Below are 16456 nucleotides of genomic sequence, written 5' to 3'. Positions count from 1 at the left end.
CTGTCAGTGGAAAGAAAGACAGCGAATATCTCTGCGTTAAGTGTATAACATGGTCGGTGTTATCTGTAGCCCACAGCCACGAGTATTCTCCGCTTCCAGATTGTTGTCTGCTGGAAGTTTTCTTCCCCTCGGTGCTATCTCTGTCCTTGCCTTATTGAATCTGCTTATACCGCCAGTTGCAGCCCGGGGCGGTCCCCTTCCCAGATATATTGAAACTTGTAGGGACATCTGTGACGATTGCAGTGAAAAAGTTTGTTTAAGGTAGTGACGATGGTAGTGAAGAGAGGTAAACCAGTGCCGTGCCTGCGGTGACAATCGTTTCCTTTTTTTCCCTTATCTTCTCTTATGTATAAATGTATGTATATGTATATAAATATATATATTTTAAAAAATCCCTAACCGAAAAGACATAAAATGATTTTTTCCATCGAAAGACGAATCATAATTTAAATCTGAATAACTATGGTAATAGTTAAATATTTTCGAATTTAGTGGAGTTTGGGGACATTTTTATTTTTATTGTAGAACATAAAAAATATAGGAAACAAAAATAAACTTAAATTAAAGCTTGGAAGAGAGATTAAAGTCGGTAACTCTCAGAGTCATAAAAAGTGGATTTCTATAGTGGTACGTGCGTTATTTTCATTCTTGCTCAGAGCACATCAACGACATCACGCACACGGCACTCAGAAATACGTTCACAATTCGTTTAAGGGGATCGTATCTGCCTGCGAGAGTAGCACTAACTCCCTCTCGCGATATTTCATGGAGAGAGATATAAACATTCTGGCCATGACGTCATCGTACATAATTTATAAATCTCCAGTACTAGAGGGTCCTACGTTAATTGTTATTGATCCACTGCTGCACCTGGCTAGCGCTGCATGTTATCATCGATTGGAGTAAAAAAAAGCACTCACACTTGTGGCAACTGTTCCTTTATAGACGTAGAGATTCTCTCGGTATTGCCATTAATATGTGATTACTGCGTGTGTCATCTACACTCCGATACCGCTCCGTACCGTCCACACTTTCTTTTTTCGTCTGCGAAATTATATACAAATACACTACATAAATCATCCGGTAGAAGTTGTAATTTTCTACAAATTCTAATTCGCCTTTAATTGAAAAACTTTTGCCGGTGTTTCGGAGAGAAATAAATTATAAAAATTTTCTTTCGGTGGCGGGGTGGCGATTTCATTTTATGTAGTTCTCGTTACGCGCCATAGATGGCGCCGGTTACTACGCCAGTGCTGCCAATGACCCCCCTTCCAGCGAAACGAAATTATTGATTAGTTCAACGTTCTCTTATCGTATTACGAGCGCCGTGAATTGGAATTCCTTTAATAGTAAATAAAAATTTGTTTATGTTCTTAATTAGAGTTTTGTAAGCGCTTTAAAGAAAGAAAAAGAGAAGAAAAATGAAAGCTGCGGCTCGAAAACATAAGCATATCATCCATCTGTAGGGAAATTAAGGCCATCTTTGTGCCGTTAATTGAAGAATTCTCGAATGAATGGTCAACAGGTTTCCCAATTGAATGGGCGATGAAGAAGTAAATAGTTTTGAGTGAAGACGAGCAAAGGCTTCTTGCGACAATGTTAGCTTCATTACGTGACGGTGGTGGGTTTTCGGTTCCTGTCTACTCGGTCCACAATAGTCTCGGTCACTTGGGAATGCAGCATCGATCCTCCTCGGGCACAGAATCGTCTGAATGGCCCGAAATTTCCGAGCGTTCTCTTGGGGGTCCGACGTCTAGAAACTGTTAGGCAGAATGATGATGTCGGGGTGGGAAGAGAAACTTTGGGAGTCTTTGGAGGATTTCCCCTATCTCATTAATAGATCTCCACGCGTGGCTGTGTGTTTCTTGGCTTTCCAGAAGGATTGCAACGAAAAAGATCCAGGACCCGATTACGGAGACGAAATTGCTTGTCTACAAATGGAAAATTTCCGTCTTCAATAAATTACGAGCGGGAGTGGATCCAGCTGTCTTTCTAAATAATTCAAATCGCGGATAACTGAAAAGGGATGCAAATTCTAGTCGTTATGACCCGCCAACACCTTTAACCCCCACTAGATGAAGTGGGCCAATATTCTGCCCTGTATTTAATTCGACCCGCGTTAGAATCCTCCTCCCTTTCACTTCTGTTTGAACAGAATAATTCCATTCTCTTAATCCGGAAAATTGTTGGAAACGTACAATGCAAATGTGCCATATAAATATGAAGCTTCTTTCGATTGCGTGTTTAAAGATCGATTATTGTAGTCACAGCCAGTTAAATTTCTATTTCTGGTAAGCATATAAATCCTGTCTATGCCAAGTTAGAAATTCCAGTGTCAGTTAAACGGGCATGAAGCAGAAAAGATTGGGTCAAACGTTACAGTAGATGCAACGATACAAGATTCGCTTCTCTGTTTAATCTCTGTGCTGTAGGGAATCTGTCAGCTGGATACGACATCAGCAAGCAGCTTAACACCTCACTTCATTTTCTGCTCGAACACAAAGTATTGAGTAAATAGGTGGAATTATACTTGTCAGTAATAATTGTCTACCTCGGCGATTTCTCTTATTTCATCTTCGCAGAAAGTTTCCTCTTCTCCTGGGCTGTTTACATTCCGTCGCCAACGCTATAAACATCTTCCCAGCAAAACCTGTCACTCCAAAGAGGAAAATTTAATGAAACGGGACTTAGGAAATGTGGTTGATGCACTTTCGTACCTACCGAAGACGTAACGACCAAAATAGTTCTGAAAGCAAAAGGAAATTATCTTTTCCTCCCAATTTAATTAGAATTTTCTATCTAATTCTAAGTCAGTTTGTTAAAATTAAACCAGAGATTGCTTATGGCTACGCTCCTCTTGATAAGGATTTCCACATTCTTTCGAAATATGCTCCGATTTTTCCCAACTTGGGTTTATTTAGATTCAAAAAAATAATATTTAAATTACACAGATTTTCCGTTATTTACACTGGGAAAAAATCTTAATAATTAAATTTTCAGGTTGAATGGAAGGCATTAACTTCTACAATTCCTTAAAAACCGTATTAATCGATTTAATCCTCGAAAACCCCGATCGCTCGTAAGGGGAACTTCTGGTGAATTTAAAGAGCTTATTCTCCAAGAGATAGTGAAAACAGCATACGATCCCAATAAGCAATTGTCGGTAAAGCAAATTGTTTTAGATTCCATTAAGCGAATGTTTGTTTAAACTGAAATTCCCTCCATCCGCATCTAGATCGACTCGATCATTGTCGAGTCTTAAATTCCATAATTGGCTCGGTCGTATGTCTCTTTTTTTATTTTTTGGGCCCCCAGTTTGCGGAAAATACGTACTCTTGTGTGCTTTCAACTCGTTTCCAAGAGATGAGTCATCCCAAGGTAGATTCGGCAAATTTCTCCCTTCATATGTTGCCATAGAAACGGGACTGAATACGAGAAGAGGTTCCGAACGGACAGATTTATTATTAGTGAATGTTTGCATCTACCTGGGTAACAGGGCTTGTGCCTCTCCCGATATATAGCTATTGCTCTTCTTTATTGCTGTTTTACAAATATTTGATTTACATGTTAAGGAAATTGTTTATAGGAAGGCTTATTTACTACTGGATAATATCCGGAGGAAGTGATAGAAAGCAAATGGCTCCACTACTTTCGCTCTTTTTTTTAACTTTTTTTTTGCATTTCTGCGGTCGGAAATTCGATTTATTTCGTAAATTACCGGTTAATCTAATTTTTCCGGATAAATATTTATCTTTCTGTCGAGTCGAAGTGATCGAATAGGGGTTTTTTGGATGCGAAAAACCTGTTTAAACGGGAAAAAATGCAAAATAAACGTGCATTCTTTACCTGGAGAATGGATTATAGCGAATCGATACCCTCACCACCAATGCCTCTATTCCGTTTTATCGACCTCTAAAACGACCTAAGTGACCATAGATGGAATGCGCATGCCCCGTTCATTCCAGGTGTAAAGCAACGTTCCACGACGCTAGTCAAACGATTAACTATAGGCTGCATTTGTCTGTCTTGTAAAGGCGCAACCTTCCATTTCCCTTTTCAAATATTACACCGGCTCGGCGAGTTTTGGCGCCACAAAATAATGCGCCAATCTCGACGCGCAAATAGGTAAATTGTCGAGTATGACAAGTATATTGAAAGGACGAAGAAAAATCGCTTTATACATCACCTGGTTTTTAATATTGTACTCGAAAATGGCAGAACGGCTGTCGGAAGGTAAAGAAAACGTCATATATCCGATATCTTAAGCTCATATTTTCACTAACTTATATTAGGAGAGATTAATTTACGGGAAACTGTAGATAATTTGATGGTGTAGTGGGGGTAAATTGCTGTCTGACCAGGCGTGCACTCGAACCGTAATGAAGTAATATGTATGCATAGTCGGTATAACTTTATATACAGTGTGGTGAAAATTTCAATATTTTCTGCTAAGCCATCATTTTCGACTTTACACCCTGCTGGACACAAATGTTCCTCGATATTCCTTCGATTGAAACAGCGCTCTTTCTTTACACTTTATAATTATTCCGCGGTCCGTTCTCAGGTGAAACAACTCCCCCTTTCTAATAATAATTTCTGTAATTAAAAAAAGGGGAGGAAAATTTGATAAGAGCCAAATTGGGTAAGATGTGGAGTGGGTCGAAGGTAAGAAGTTGCAAGAAGCAGAAAAATGTTAAAGTTAAACAGAATGCTATAAAAGTGACTTCACATCCGCTCGAGTATCTTATACGTATTGAGAAGAAGTAAAGGTTTTCTTCGTCTTAAAATAACCGCGTAGCGTGGAAAAAGAAGAAAAAACAGATCCACATCCCCAGAACGTTACATTTGTTTACAAAATGCGATATTTATACGTCCGTTGACACGATTAATGCTTGCTAGTGTGAAGAAAATTGCCAAATATTACCGCTAATATTCTAAATGACCAAACAATATTTTAATGGATGTCAAAAATTTCGAATTCACTTTTTATACAATTTGAATAAATTTGCCAATTCATGAATTGCAAAAGACCTTTAGATATTTCTCCACCCCTTTTTATTCCTTAATATTTTCCAATAAGTCTTGATCTAGTTTAGAGTAACTATTGACGTGCTTTAGAGTGTCCATTGTGATTTTAGCGTGACGTGTCTTAAATTTACTCACGAGCCAACGATCAATATTTGAATTGTTCGGAATCTCCGCTGTTCTACCAGAATTTTCTTGTCCCGACTCGACTCGGGGGACCTTTGACAGTTCGATATGTTCCAAGAATAACATTTGCATTTTTCATCTGGTTCGATGCCAATCGTCCTAAATTGTCGACCGCAAATTTCTGTTTTGAGTGCTTTGACGAGTTTATTTTTCTTTGTTTTTATTATTTTCTTCTCTCGGATTCGACAGTTCCTTTATAGATCGGAAGTTTCATTGATTTTTGTTTCGAGTGCCTCCGCACCGATCTGGGTCAATAGAAAAAGATTCGGGAGGTCCGCAACTTTTCCCAGAGTTATTATTTTCCAAAATCTTGCCACTGTCAATTATAATAATAGTCAAAATGTAATTGGCTTATTAGAGAGTGGTTTTTTCCCTGCGGGCGGAATTTTTTCCTGCAAAAAGTAAAAAGAAATGTTAAAAAATGTCGGCAATGAGAGAGAGACTGATATAAAATGTTATTATTGTAATTTTGTCTCCTTATCGGACTTTTCGCCCGAGTTTACAGATACAAACCACATAAAACTTCTTAGTATTCTGTTATTAAGGAAACCTGCCACGCTAATAATTTTTTCTCCAAGTTGTTTCTCGGACATTATCTCTTCTTCAAACTTCAAACTATTTGCTCCTTCCGATTTCGCTGACGGTCATAATATCTTACACGTTACTCCGTATCTCGGACAGGTTAACGACCTTGCCAACAATCGTCGATTGCCTCACAGGAGTTTTCACGATTTTTCGTTATGTTGCTGTTGACATTAAAGCGTAGACAGTGCAGTACGGCAGAGAAGACAAACAAATGCGAACGTGAAGTGGACGGCATAACGGAACACCAATAACTTTACGTTCAAATCTGCCGGAAAGTGTCCTAAAACTCTGTTGGAGTATACTTGGTACTGCAATCTCGGCGCTGTAATTACGTTTGAAATATTATAATGGGGTAGTGGAGACGACAGGCAATGTTGACATAACGACTCGTAAACCACTCTCTCTTCACTACCACCGTTACCAGTTCTCTTGGCAGATATGACATCATTAAATAGCTGCTATTGGCTCACACCCTCAAGGTTTTAATTCGAAACAGAATAAAGAACAAACACCTTTTTTTCCTTCCTCCTCCCTAGTAAACGGTAGAGGTTTGTGTGCGTAGGAGAAGGACAAACGTCTTTTCTATAAATTAGTGTAGGATATGTTCTTGGTGGTAGATTCTCCATTTCTATGCGGAAAAGAATTCTTCGGGCGTGAATGTATTGAATTTCTCATTGTTTGTATAGTTCGACAGGTAAACAAGCGCTTTTACTTCCTCCCTTCCCCAGGTTGGAGAGCTAATTCCAGGCAACTCCACCGAGATTATATTGTCGAAAGTGAAATAGAAAGTAAAAACAACACCGTATTACCTGATGAATATACGGTATGGAAATTCAAAAATTTCAATTTTCTCACATCCTCGACAAACACCGACCCCGTGTCTCGGGGGACAACGCATCTATGTCGCGGAATTTTCAACATTTCCTACAAATACCAGAACATGAGTCAGATAGATTGAGTAAAGCACGGCTTCGGGGAGGATTTACATGTGAATCGTCCCCACTTCCGCCGCCTGTGACGTCACCGGCTGACGTCACCTTCCATCTGTTGAAGCGTCGGAATGATTTGCGGCACTTGTTCTTTCTCGGATCGTATTATTGCTGTTATTTGGCTTTAATTAATAATGTTTAACTGTGGGAAGTGAACTGTATGACGTCTAAGAAATTCTTGATCATTAAATTCGTAAAAGTCATTTAAAGACATATTAAACAATGAAAAGATCGTTTAGTTTGATATACGACCTCATTATCGAAAATGTAATATGGTCCTTTGCGAAACTCGCAGCCGCATCGCTCTACTTGTTTGATACTTTCCCTAAAATATGGCACATTTCTCCTGCCATAGCCATTTTTTACGGCACAAGAAAAAATCTATTGGTGGGATATGCGTAAAATATTTTCCATCCGACTTATAAAGCCGAATTTCGCATATTCAAACAGAAAATCAAATTTTACAATTGATTACGTTTCTGTTTTGATGTCAGTCGGAAGAACACGGCGAGTGAGGAGCTCTTTTGAATTTTTAAACACCATCTCCATAGCGGCTTATTGATCTGGACCTATTATGACGAATTGGGTCTAATTAGAGGTTCCACCTTATCTAAATGGACTGCAAACTGCAATTGCAATCGATAGAGTAGTACAACGTTTCTGATAAGCGACTTTAAAAAAAATAGGAGCCGTAAGCCGACAACAATTTGACCCGTCGTGCAGAATTATAGTGGATATTCAACAAAAACAGAGGACAATAAAACAGTTTAAAAAGAACAGACTCCCACAGGCGTTTCTGCACGTAATCTAATCAGGTGGTGGAACGATAAAAAAATAAAAAAGCGCAGTGGGTTACGTATCGTAGTGGGGCAGCTGAGATGCAACAGGCACTCCGCCAGATAGCAACGGGGAATGTAGTGATTACAGTCAACTTATGACTCACACTCGGTCTGTGGATAAATGTACCAGACTCCCTTCGCATCGACTTCCTGCCAAAACTTGTCAATTATGGCATCTGGATATACAGCACCCTCCATTCACACTCTATCAAACTTTAATCTTTCGTAACGCTCCGGTGGATGGACAGAAATACAACTTACCTCTCCAATATCTCCCGAGGTGTCGGTCGGATCTTCTACCCATTCGACATATTTATGGATTGCCTTTAACTTATCTTAACTATCACCGGACGTGTGTACTGTGTTTAGACGCGATAATCTCTACTCCCTCCCGCCCGTTATTGCTCGAATTTAGAACAATAAATTCTTTCTCGCGCAAAAGAAATCTCCGGGATTATTAATGGACGTCTCGCCATTTCCAAATTTAGGGCTTTCGGATAATTGTTATCGTGATTGTAATTGCTCATTCTGTGTAGTGCCATCTGTTGCACGCTTTTAAAACTAAAATGGCCGCTTTCGAAAATGTCTAACCCCTTTTTGGAATAGAGTATTTTACTAAAATTTTTCCTAATTATATCTTATTTAACGAATGCATTAATTGTCTTAATGATAGAAGATAAATGGCATTTAAACTGGATTAAAATTGCATTATTACAACTGGATAAAACTAGCCCGTGTTTTGCAATTAAAGCGTTGGTGCAAATTATAAAAGTCCACCCCAAAATTTGTTATTAGATTTAATCGGATTAAGGAGGAAATTTCGAATTTATAGGAATTTCAATTTTCCGTCGTTAATCTTTCGCATCACCTCATCTCATCTGTATCATCCTCTGGGCAAATCCCATCATGTAAGTTTGCAAATCTCTTGAGCCGCAGCTGTCAAAGGTCATGTCGCACAAGCCGAGAAAGCGGGTACCAATCATATCTCACAAGAGCGAAAACAAGGCTAAATGAGACAATCTTCTGTAGATATTGTCATTGTCCGACCCAAGAGACGATTGTCGCTGCTTGTGAAACGTTGGTGAACAAATTACACGTGACCTAGAACGGACAGGACTACTGGATCTATACAAAGCCCAGGAACCAGTGATGATGTCTGGTAATCCAATAGTTGGGATTTCGAGTTCGTTATGTAACGCTTGTGTCAAGATTTCGGATGTCTGGTCTTGACGACTACTTCCAATTAACTTCTTTAAGATGCCGAGGCGCTCTCTCACTTTTATCTTTCTCTAACCATGGCGCACGCAGTTATGTTTTATATACTTTTCCCCCAATTTCCGAAAGTATACGCGAAGGTTCGAAGAAAATAAATCCCGTGTTCGGTATAGAATTTATTCTTCTCTAATTAAACTGAAAACAATTAAACTTTTATTTAAGCACGCCAAGTTTTAATTACTCGCGAATAGTGAACGGATGTGGTATATAATTATTGTTTACATTAAGCAAAAAAAGAGTAATATTTTCTTAAGGATTTGATAAATTCTACCCACAAAAATTGTTTTCTCCAATGTTGCCGGGTATTGGTTTTCTTCCAATTCTGCTTGGATGCTGGCGCGGGACAATATCTAACGTGTTTTCGGGATTTCGATGACATTCTAAGCAAACATTCAATCAATCTTTTTCCTTCTCTGAGCTCTTAAGAAGTTTCTTTACGTGTACTGATGTCAGGTGCAACAACCAAAGAACTTTGATAATCCAGTATACGATGACTCCAGAATTACAAATCTCGAAAAGATGAAAGAACTGTGAGAACCTCCAGCCTGAAAGATCCGTCCTAGCTCTAGACCAATCCCACTGTAATTAATGATGACAACTTCTGCCGCACTCCCATTCTTTCTCCTTCTTGATATCATCCTCTCCAAGTATGTCATATTGTTTCTGCTCTCCACAGCCTACCAGTCATCGTGCAAGGCCTTCCGTTACATCTCTATTTTCTTCCTTTCATCTTACCTTCTTGTTTTTGCTGGCGATTCAAATACGATAAAGTATTTATTTGAAAATTTTAAAACTAAATATTTGCGTAATGTAAGTTTCTATTCTCAAGCACAGTATCATATTATAGTTGTTATTTATATGACAATACATTCAGTCTACGCACGATTTTCAGGTGCTGCTTGAGGAGACCAAGACGTGTCCCCTGTCGTGTTACCTTAAAATTACTTTAGTTAGCTAATCTTACTTAATTGAAGTCGTTCGGTATGCGTTATTACATTTAGTTTTATTTTAAAGGAACAAACCGATTGCTCTGGTTGGTATCAAAGGGAGGGATGCAACACCCGAAGCAGCCCCTGGATACGCAATGAATCAGTCGTATTTCTTCATGATAAAAGTTAACGAAGTAGTTTAAACTGGTATTTTCGTTTAAGCAGAAGTCTTGGTTATCAAACAAATGCGCAGTCTTCATCTGTCAGTGAAAAAGCATCCTTTAACACTATCTGCCAGCAGGATATATTAGCAATCATTGGGCCAAATATATCATCTTAAACGAGATGACATATTGTAATATTCCCCTTCTAAAAACGAAAACCGTCTTGGACGTGTACCCGGTTATGTTTCTGGAAGAAGGAGGTAAGAATGTTTCATCCGACAGAAGAAAAAGCGAGTGACAGCTTCTCTGTCACCCATCACCGAAAAGGGGGTAGAAGTAGGATCTCATCCTAGAATCCCTACATTCACTCTGGTTTGCTTGTAAATGTCAGCGTAACGAGACAGGTGCTGGCATCAAGAGCGCAGCAGGAGCACATCGAGTGGCGGAATTATTTATTACTCACAGAGTAAAATTTTCGCCGGCTTTGCCTCCCCCGGGAATAGATAGAAGAAGGCATCTTCCATTCCGACATCTGCAAGAAAGTGCAGTTCCAATTTTGGATGTCTCGCAACTACTTCCGGAGATATAACTTTTTCTTAATTCAATTACTCCGGGAGTTCTTTTTCGGATTAATTTGTGCTTCTTGACGAAAATGGCAAAAGTTGAGTTGTAAGCATTCATTACAGAAATGGCATTCACGTGCTGCAGACGTATTAAAAAGTAGTAAACACCATAACGTGCAACGCTAATTGCAAAGCGGGGAAAATTACGATCGACTTAGTTATTTAAAAAATGGCTGGCTGTGGGTCGAATTTCCCGGCAACATTAAAACCGTGATGAGTATCGTGTTTCCCCGATTGTTCCGGTCATTACAGACAGATGGCGCTCCAGGTCATCCGTCGACCCTCGCCTGGACGATATAATTAATTTATTTATTTTTAATTAAATATGAATTCTTATCGAACTATTGGGTTAAAATCTTACGCCGCAGGAAGACGTAACATAATTCGATTTAATCCGGCTAAAGAGCCCATTATGACACTCAGCCGGGTGCCCATTTCTATGCGCATAATCCGTTTCGTTAAGGGGTTTTTGTTCGGATCGGATCCATAATTCAGTACAGTAATCACTTTATAAATTATTAATCGCCTCATCGATAATATTGAGCTGTTAAACTTCATTCGAGCAACTTTTCATAATTCCACCACTGAAGAATTCTCTCGTTGCAGGTATTAGGGCCGCATCAGGTGAACACTAGACATCAAATACGTCCTAAGGTAAGTGTGACTTTCATTCCATTCGATATAAATAGTAATTTAGATCCATTTCCGGTTAGTTTTTTCTTTATGATCCAGCGGAATTGTCAAAATGGATAAGTAAGAGTGGCGAACGATCTCTAATAGAACTCTTTGGAAACTCATTTTCTTTCTGAATCCATTACTCTGCTTAATGACACTAAACAATAAAGTTAATTTTTTTCCTTCTTCAATCGTAATGGAATCCATTAAACACATTCTGTTTTCTAAGTTAGTTACCGTAACTGGGAATAAACAGAAATCAATGAAAAGATAACGTTTCTGCGATTATCTTCGGCAGAAAAGGATGGTGTTTACTACATTCGCCTCCATTATAGTCTTATGCAAACCTTTTGATGTAGTCTGATAAAACTATTTCTGACATAATGTAAGCCGTGCCACTACTTTCTCCATTAGAAGACTTCATTAAATGTTATTTGTTGGTTGGTGAGGTTTGAACTCCTTCCGAATTGGGAGTGATTTATGGATTTAGCCCCTCCAAGCTGGGGAGGGGCTAAAATATGCGTCATATCGGGTTTATATGAATAATACGTTATTGCTTTTTAATATAAAGATTGCCCTCCGTTAAGAAGATAAGAGAAATTGCATTTAAAAATTTCCAGTTGCACAGAGAGAGTTAGTGAAGAGGGTCAACAACCAATAACATCTCTTTCGTTCCTGTTTACAGCGGGGAAGAGAAAATAAAAAAATAAAAAAAGAAGAAGTTCTTTGTGACGGTGCTGCTGTAGGATTTCCGGCGATGATGAAAAGGAACCTCTTGAGAAATTTTCGGCGCCGAGTTATTCGGTAGAGGCTGAGAGTATTGGCGTGGAGAGCAGATAGAAAAAGGCAGCTGTCGAGAGCTTATGAGGCTTTAGACCAATCTGCTGCTTCAAAGAAGAGAAGGGAGACGACAGAGGAAAGGGGAGCGATGGCTAATCTTTAGTAGGTCCTCCGTTTGGATGTAACATGCAGATGTGAAAGCGAAAGATCACAGACCACGCGTTCCGTTTTTGTAATCTACAGGAAATGACCACGTGACCAGGACGTATTTATAACTTTTTGCAACACAATATTTCACTTTCACTCGACTATAAATCTTTTATCGTTATTATTGAAGAAACTGCTATTGTAAAATCGCCCTGTTTGGGATAGAGAATATTTCGGATTCGGTAGCCGAAGATTGAGGCTTTGTATCGATAGATAACTAAAGGTAAGAATACGGTTTGATTTTGGGAGTTGAGAAATTAGTTGTAAACAAATTGTAAAATCTAAAATTTGCATTATCTCGAAAAAACACATTTGAAATGAGTAAAAACGGGCCCCTACTAAATTACACCAGACAGATGAGTGTTCCAGCTAATTAAACTGATCATTAGCATCAATCTAATAAAAACCTCCATAATTATCTCGGCAATCGATCTATAAGTAATTTCGGCTACTTATTAGATAATTCTTATCATGTGAAATTCTGAATTTCTAATCGTGTTTAACTTTAACATCTAATATATAATTTATCGAATTTTACTTTCCACTTATTTAAAAGTTATGCATGCTTTCGAGCTTTGTTTAATGGAGATTTTATAACGTTCCGTGTATTATATTAAGCGAAAACATCTGCTCGAATTATGCGACTAGAAAAACGTTCTCAGACGTTGTGTCACGTGTCTAGGAAAGGCCTCCCGGCTTTATTTCTAACATCAAACGGTGCAGGAGTCTCCTCCATTAGGTAAGTCGTCACAGCTTTCGACATTAATTAAGTCGTAGCAGACTTAATGTCGTCGTCTCGAATGTGAATGACAGACCCCTTATTCTGCAAAGTCCGGGGTCAAGGTAGAAGTGGAGCGAAGCGTTATATTCCCCTAGTACAATAAACATTCCCGGATGCACTGTTAGAACACCGCATGATGATTGCCCCACTCCAAAGACGATTCGTTTACTTCATTAGCATTCCATTAGTAATTCTCACGAGTACCCCCTTTACGTTTCTCGTACTTTCTTCGGATTTGAAGAAATGTGTCGATAAAAGCATCTCTTTAACATGTAAAGTGAGCCGGACCAAAGCCACAAAAAACAACTCCCCCATCAGGAGCATTAAGGAGGACGAGAAGATGTAGAAAAGGAATAAGTCAATTTTATGATTCAATGGAAGTTGATAGAGTCGGGTGGCAATCAACTGTGTCTCGGGGCTAATTCGACTCGAAAAGAATGAAAGGGAATTTTGATCAAACTAGATTTCTTTATTTACATGTGACGTTAGCCGTTACATCGGTTACAATGTGTAATCAGCAAGGTGCAGTACTTAAGAGAGGCAGTCTTTGGCCGTCAGGCAGGCAGCGAAGGCCTTGGGCATCCTCACCCCGAATGCTAGCAATAGATACGAGACAAGAACACCTGCTATGCCCCGAGCTTGAGTATTAAATGTCTATTGTTCCGGAAACAACTTAAAACACGGCTTCGGGACAAAAGCAAGATGCACAACGTTCTATACTTCTTCTTATCTATTTCAATTTTCGGTAAAATCGAACCAAAAGAAAAAAAAATGTCGAATGAATGCAGAGTTTGAAGCAACAGAAGAATAATTAACTTGCCGACAAATAAAGGACGAGCAACTAATGAAATTTCTATGAAGTAATTCGGCAACAAACGGTTTTGATCGTCCTCTTTTTCTATTAGCGCTGACTTGACCAAAAATTTTTGTATTTCTTCAACTTTTTCCTGTCACGTGCTTTATCATTTTCCCGAACGATCAATGACTATGAGCCCAACTGTCGGGGCTATTGTCTTTGTCACGTGACATAAACCAGATTCTGGCCATTACAAGCGATAATGCCTTTCCTTTCGCTAGCTACTTGTGATTATTATAGTAGCAAACCGCATCACTTTTAAACACATTCTTCCCCCTTTACATTAATAATATTTTATCCTAAAGTGCACATTTTATACGTTTTATACCAACGAAAATCTAAAACTCTAATCCTAAACTACAGAATTACAAACAATTCTTCTGTGTAATTAAATCGATTTGCAAAATATAAATACCAAAAAGAGATAAATTCTTTGTATTTATATTTTCAAAAAACCTGCTTCTAGGCATTAATGTTTTTTGGCTTTTCGCTCTTCCAATCATGGCGTGGAATGGTTTTTTAATTCGCCTAACAGTGGACATGTGGTCACTCGGCACATCAGAATCATTATGGTCGGCTAGGCCGTCTCAGAAATTCCAAAACTGTTCTATCTCTCCGCTATCTGTTTCTGCTTAAATCGATGGTCTGCCACGTGGCCTATGTCCCACCCATTCTAACGCTATCTTTGGCTACAAGAGATGGGAAAATTCAAAAGGTTTCCGTCTTTTTTTTCTCGTGTTTGTCTGTTGGCATAAAACGCTAGCGGCCTTGGATGGTGATAAATGTAACAGCAACCGTTATGCATTACAAAAATGTTATTTTCTTTCTTAAAATACGAAATATTTTATCTCTCGGTTTTCAAGATAAATTAGAGAAAATGTTTATATTCTTTTCGTATTTTAAAAAGGCAAAAATAATCTTTGAGCGTAGAATATTGATCTTTCACACACGAATTCTCCAATTTCAAACTAAATATAGATTCAGGCGCGCGTGAACCTAAAAATAGCAATTGTTCCTAACTAGTTGCCGAATGGATAGCTTATTTACGAAGACACAAATTGGCAAATTGGCCAATGACGATGTTTATCTGGTTGACGAATGAATGATGATGGCGTGATTGGGAGTGGAGTAACAATCGAAGACGAGGAAGATCGGCATCGGCCTTCGTCTTTCCGGGAGAAATTAGTCGACGAGTAGCGTTTTTATTACGGAAAAGTTTTGCCACTAAATTCTTCGGAAAACACGAAATTTCATCATCGACAAAGTAAGCAGCCATTTTGGCTTAGTCGGTGACCGTTGTCTGCAGATGGTGCTGGACAACGACTCCCACAAGAGGTCGTTAAACTTGCCCCAATGGATGTGCAAGCCAACAAAGGTATAAAAGCTGTGCAATGTATAAGACCGCAGAACAATCCTGACTTTTCTCCTCTTCGCACACTTGCCACTTCTAATCTTCTTCTTCCTCGCTTATTTATGCATCTTAACTCGATATTCTCTGTAAGTTTTCACTTAAAATATGCTCGAGCATACTTCTAGCTAAACTAATTATCACGTTTTTCTGTTATTCTCACTTAACTACGGAGGTGGGGGCCTCGAGGAGTTGGAGTGCATCTCTGGAAACACGTTGTGTGTAAAGAGTGTCACGCATTTGTTGACAAATGAGACAACGACGCCACAGAAGCCATTCATTCCCGTCTTGACTGCACATCTCCAAGACTTCATATTTTAAATTTCTTGACAGACCAATGTTGTCTTTTTTGCTCTCTCCTTTCAATTCGATACGTTTGTTGAAAATTAAACCGACTTTAAAACGACGGCAGAATTCTTCGTCCCTTTCCATTATTTATGGGCTTTTCTTAAATAATCTGGGCTTAACGGAGAAGGAAAATTTCGAACGGGGCGGAGGGTCAGCCGGTAAAAAAATTTGTTAATTTTGTTTCGAGGTCCGCACTTTGGGATTTGTCGCCAGAGCAATTTACGAACTTACAACTCTCCGCATTGCCAATTACTTGGAGAGAATCTCACTTAAGCTTAAACCTTTCAGATAACTTTACAAGTAATTTCCGGGCCAGAAATGACGTCAGCAATGTTTGTTCACACTCGTCAGCTTTATCCTATGTAAAATAGACAAACTGTTTTATTGGCGGATGTAATCTGTGTTCACACTTCCGTCACGTGATGCCGGCGTCACTTCCCGCCAGGATGTTTGCCGTCGGATCTGCAGATGATACAGAGAGCTGACCAGAGAAAAATACACTTTTCTCCTCCCCTCGCAGAGCAAACATTGCAAATAACGTTTTAAAATTTCCTCATTTCAATTTACGTCCGGCATTAATACCGGTTGCACAAAGGCCGAGTTGCGACGACTTTGCCAATTTTATCATGGTCACGCGTAGCAATCGAGGGGTCCTCGCTCCGTCGAACTCGAGTGGTGCCGTCTCGATCAGTTCTTTCAGGAAGAGTCACGGGACGTCACAAACCTAGTGAAGAGGTCCCTACCTGGAACTCTGTCCGCGCCGTTGCTAGGATACGATGCGCGTGG

General features: G+C 39.1%; 1 protein-coding gene across 2 annotated transcripts in view; it reads left to right on the top strand.

Moving 5' to 3' along the window:
- Positions 1 to 16456, top strand: part of LOC136990204 (discoidin domain-containing receptor 2-like) — a 126238-nt gene that overhangs the window by 40452 nt on the left and 69330 nt on the right. Inside the window, exon 3 of one of the 2 annotated variants that reach the window (XM_067288579.1) lies at positions 11222 to 11269. The gene's annotated coding sequence lies outside the window, so the exon portion shown is untranslated. Of the gene's footprint in view, positions 1 to 11187; positions 11270 to 16456 lie in introns of those variants that run through there. The other variant, XM_067288582.1, reaches the window with a different exon arrangement.

The sequence above is a fragment of the Centruroides vittatus genome, unplaced genomic scaffold, assembly GCF_030686945.1.
Source record: "Centruroides vittatus isolate TY-2023 unplaced genomic scaffold, ASM3068694v2 scaffold_861, whole genome shotgun sequence".
Classification (NCBI taxonomy): domain Eukaryota; kingdom Metazoa; phylum Arthropoda; class Arachnida; order Scorpiones; family Buthidae; genus Centruroides; species Centruroides vittatus.
The sequence above is the reverse complement of the archived record's forward strand: the minus strand, read 5'-3'. Positions and strand labels throughout refer to the sequence as shown.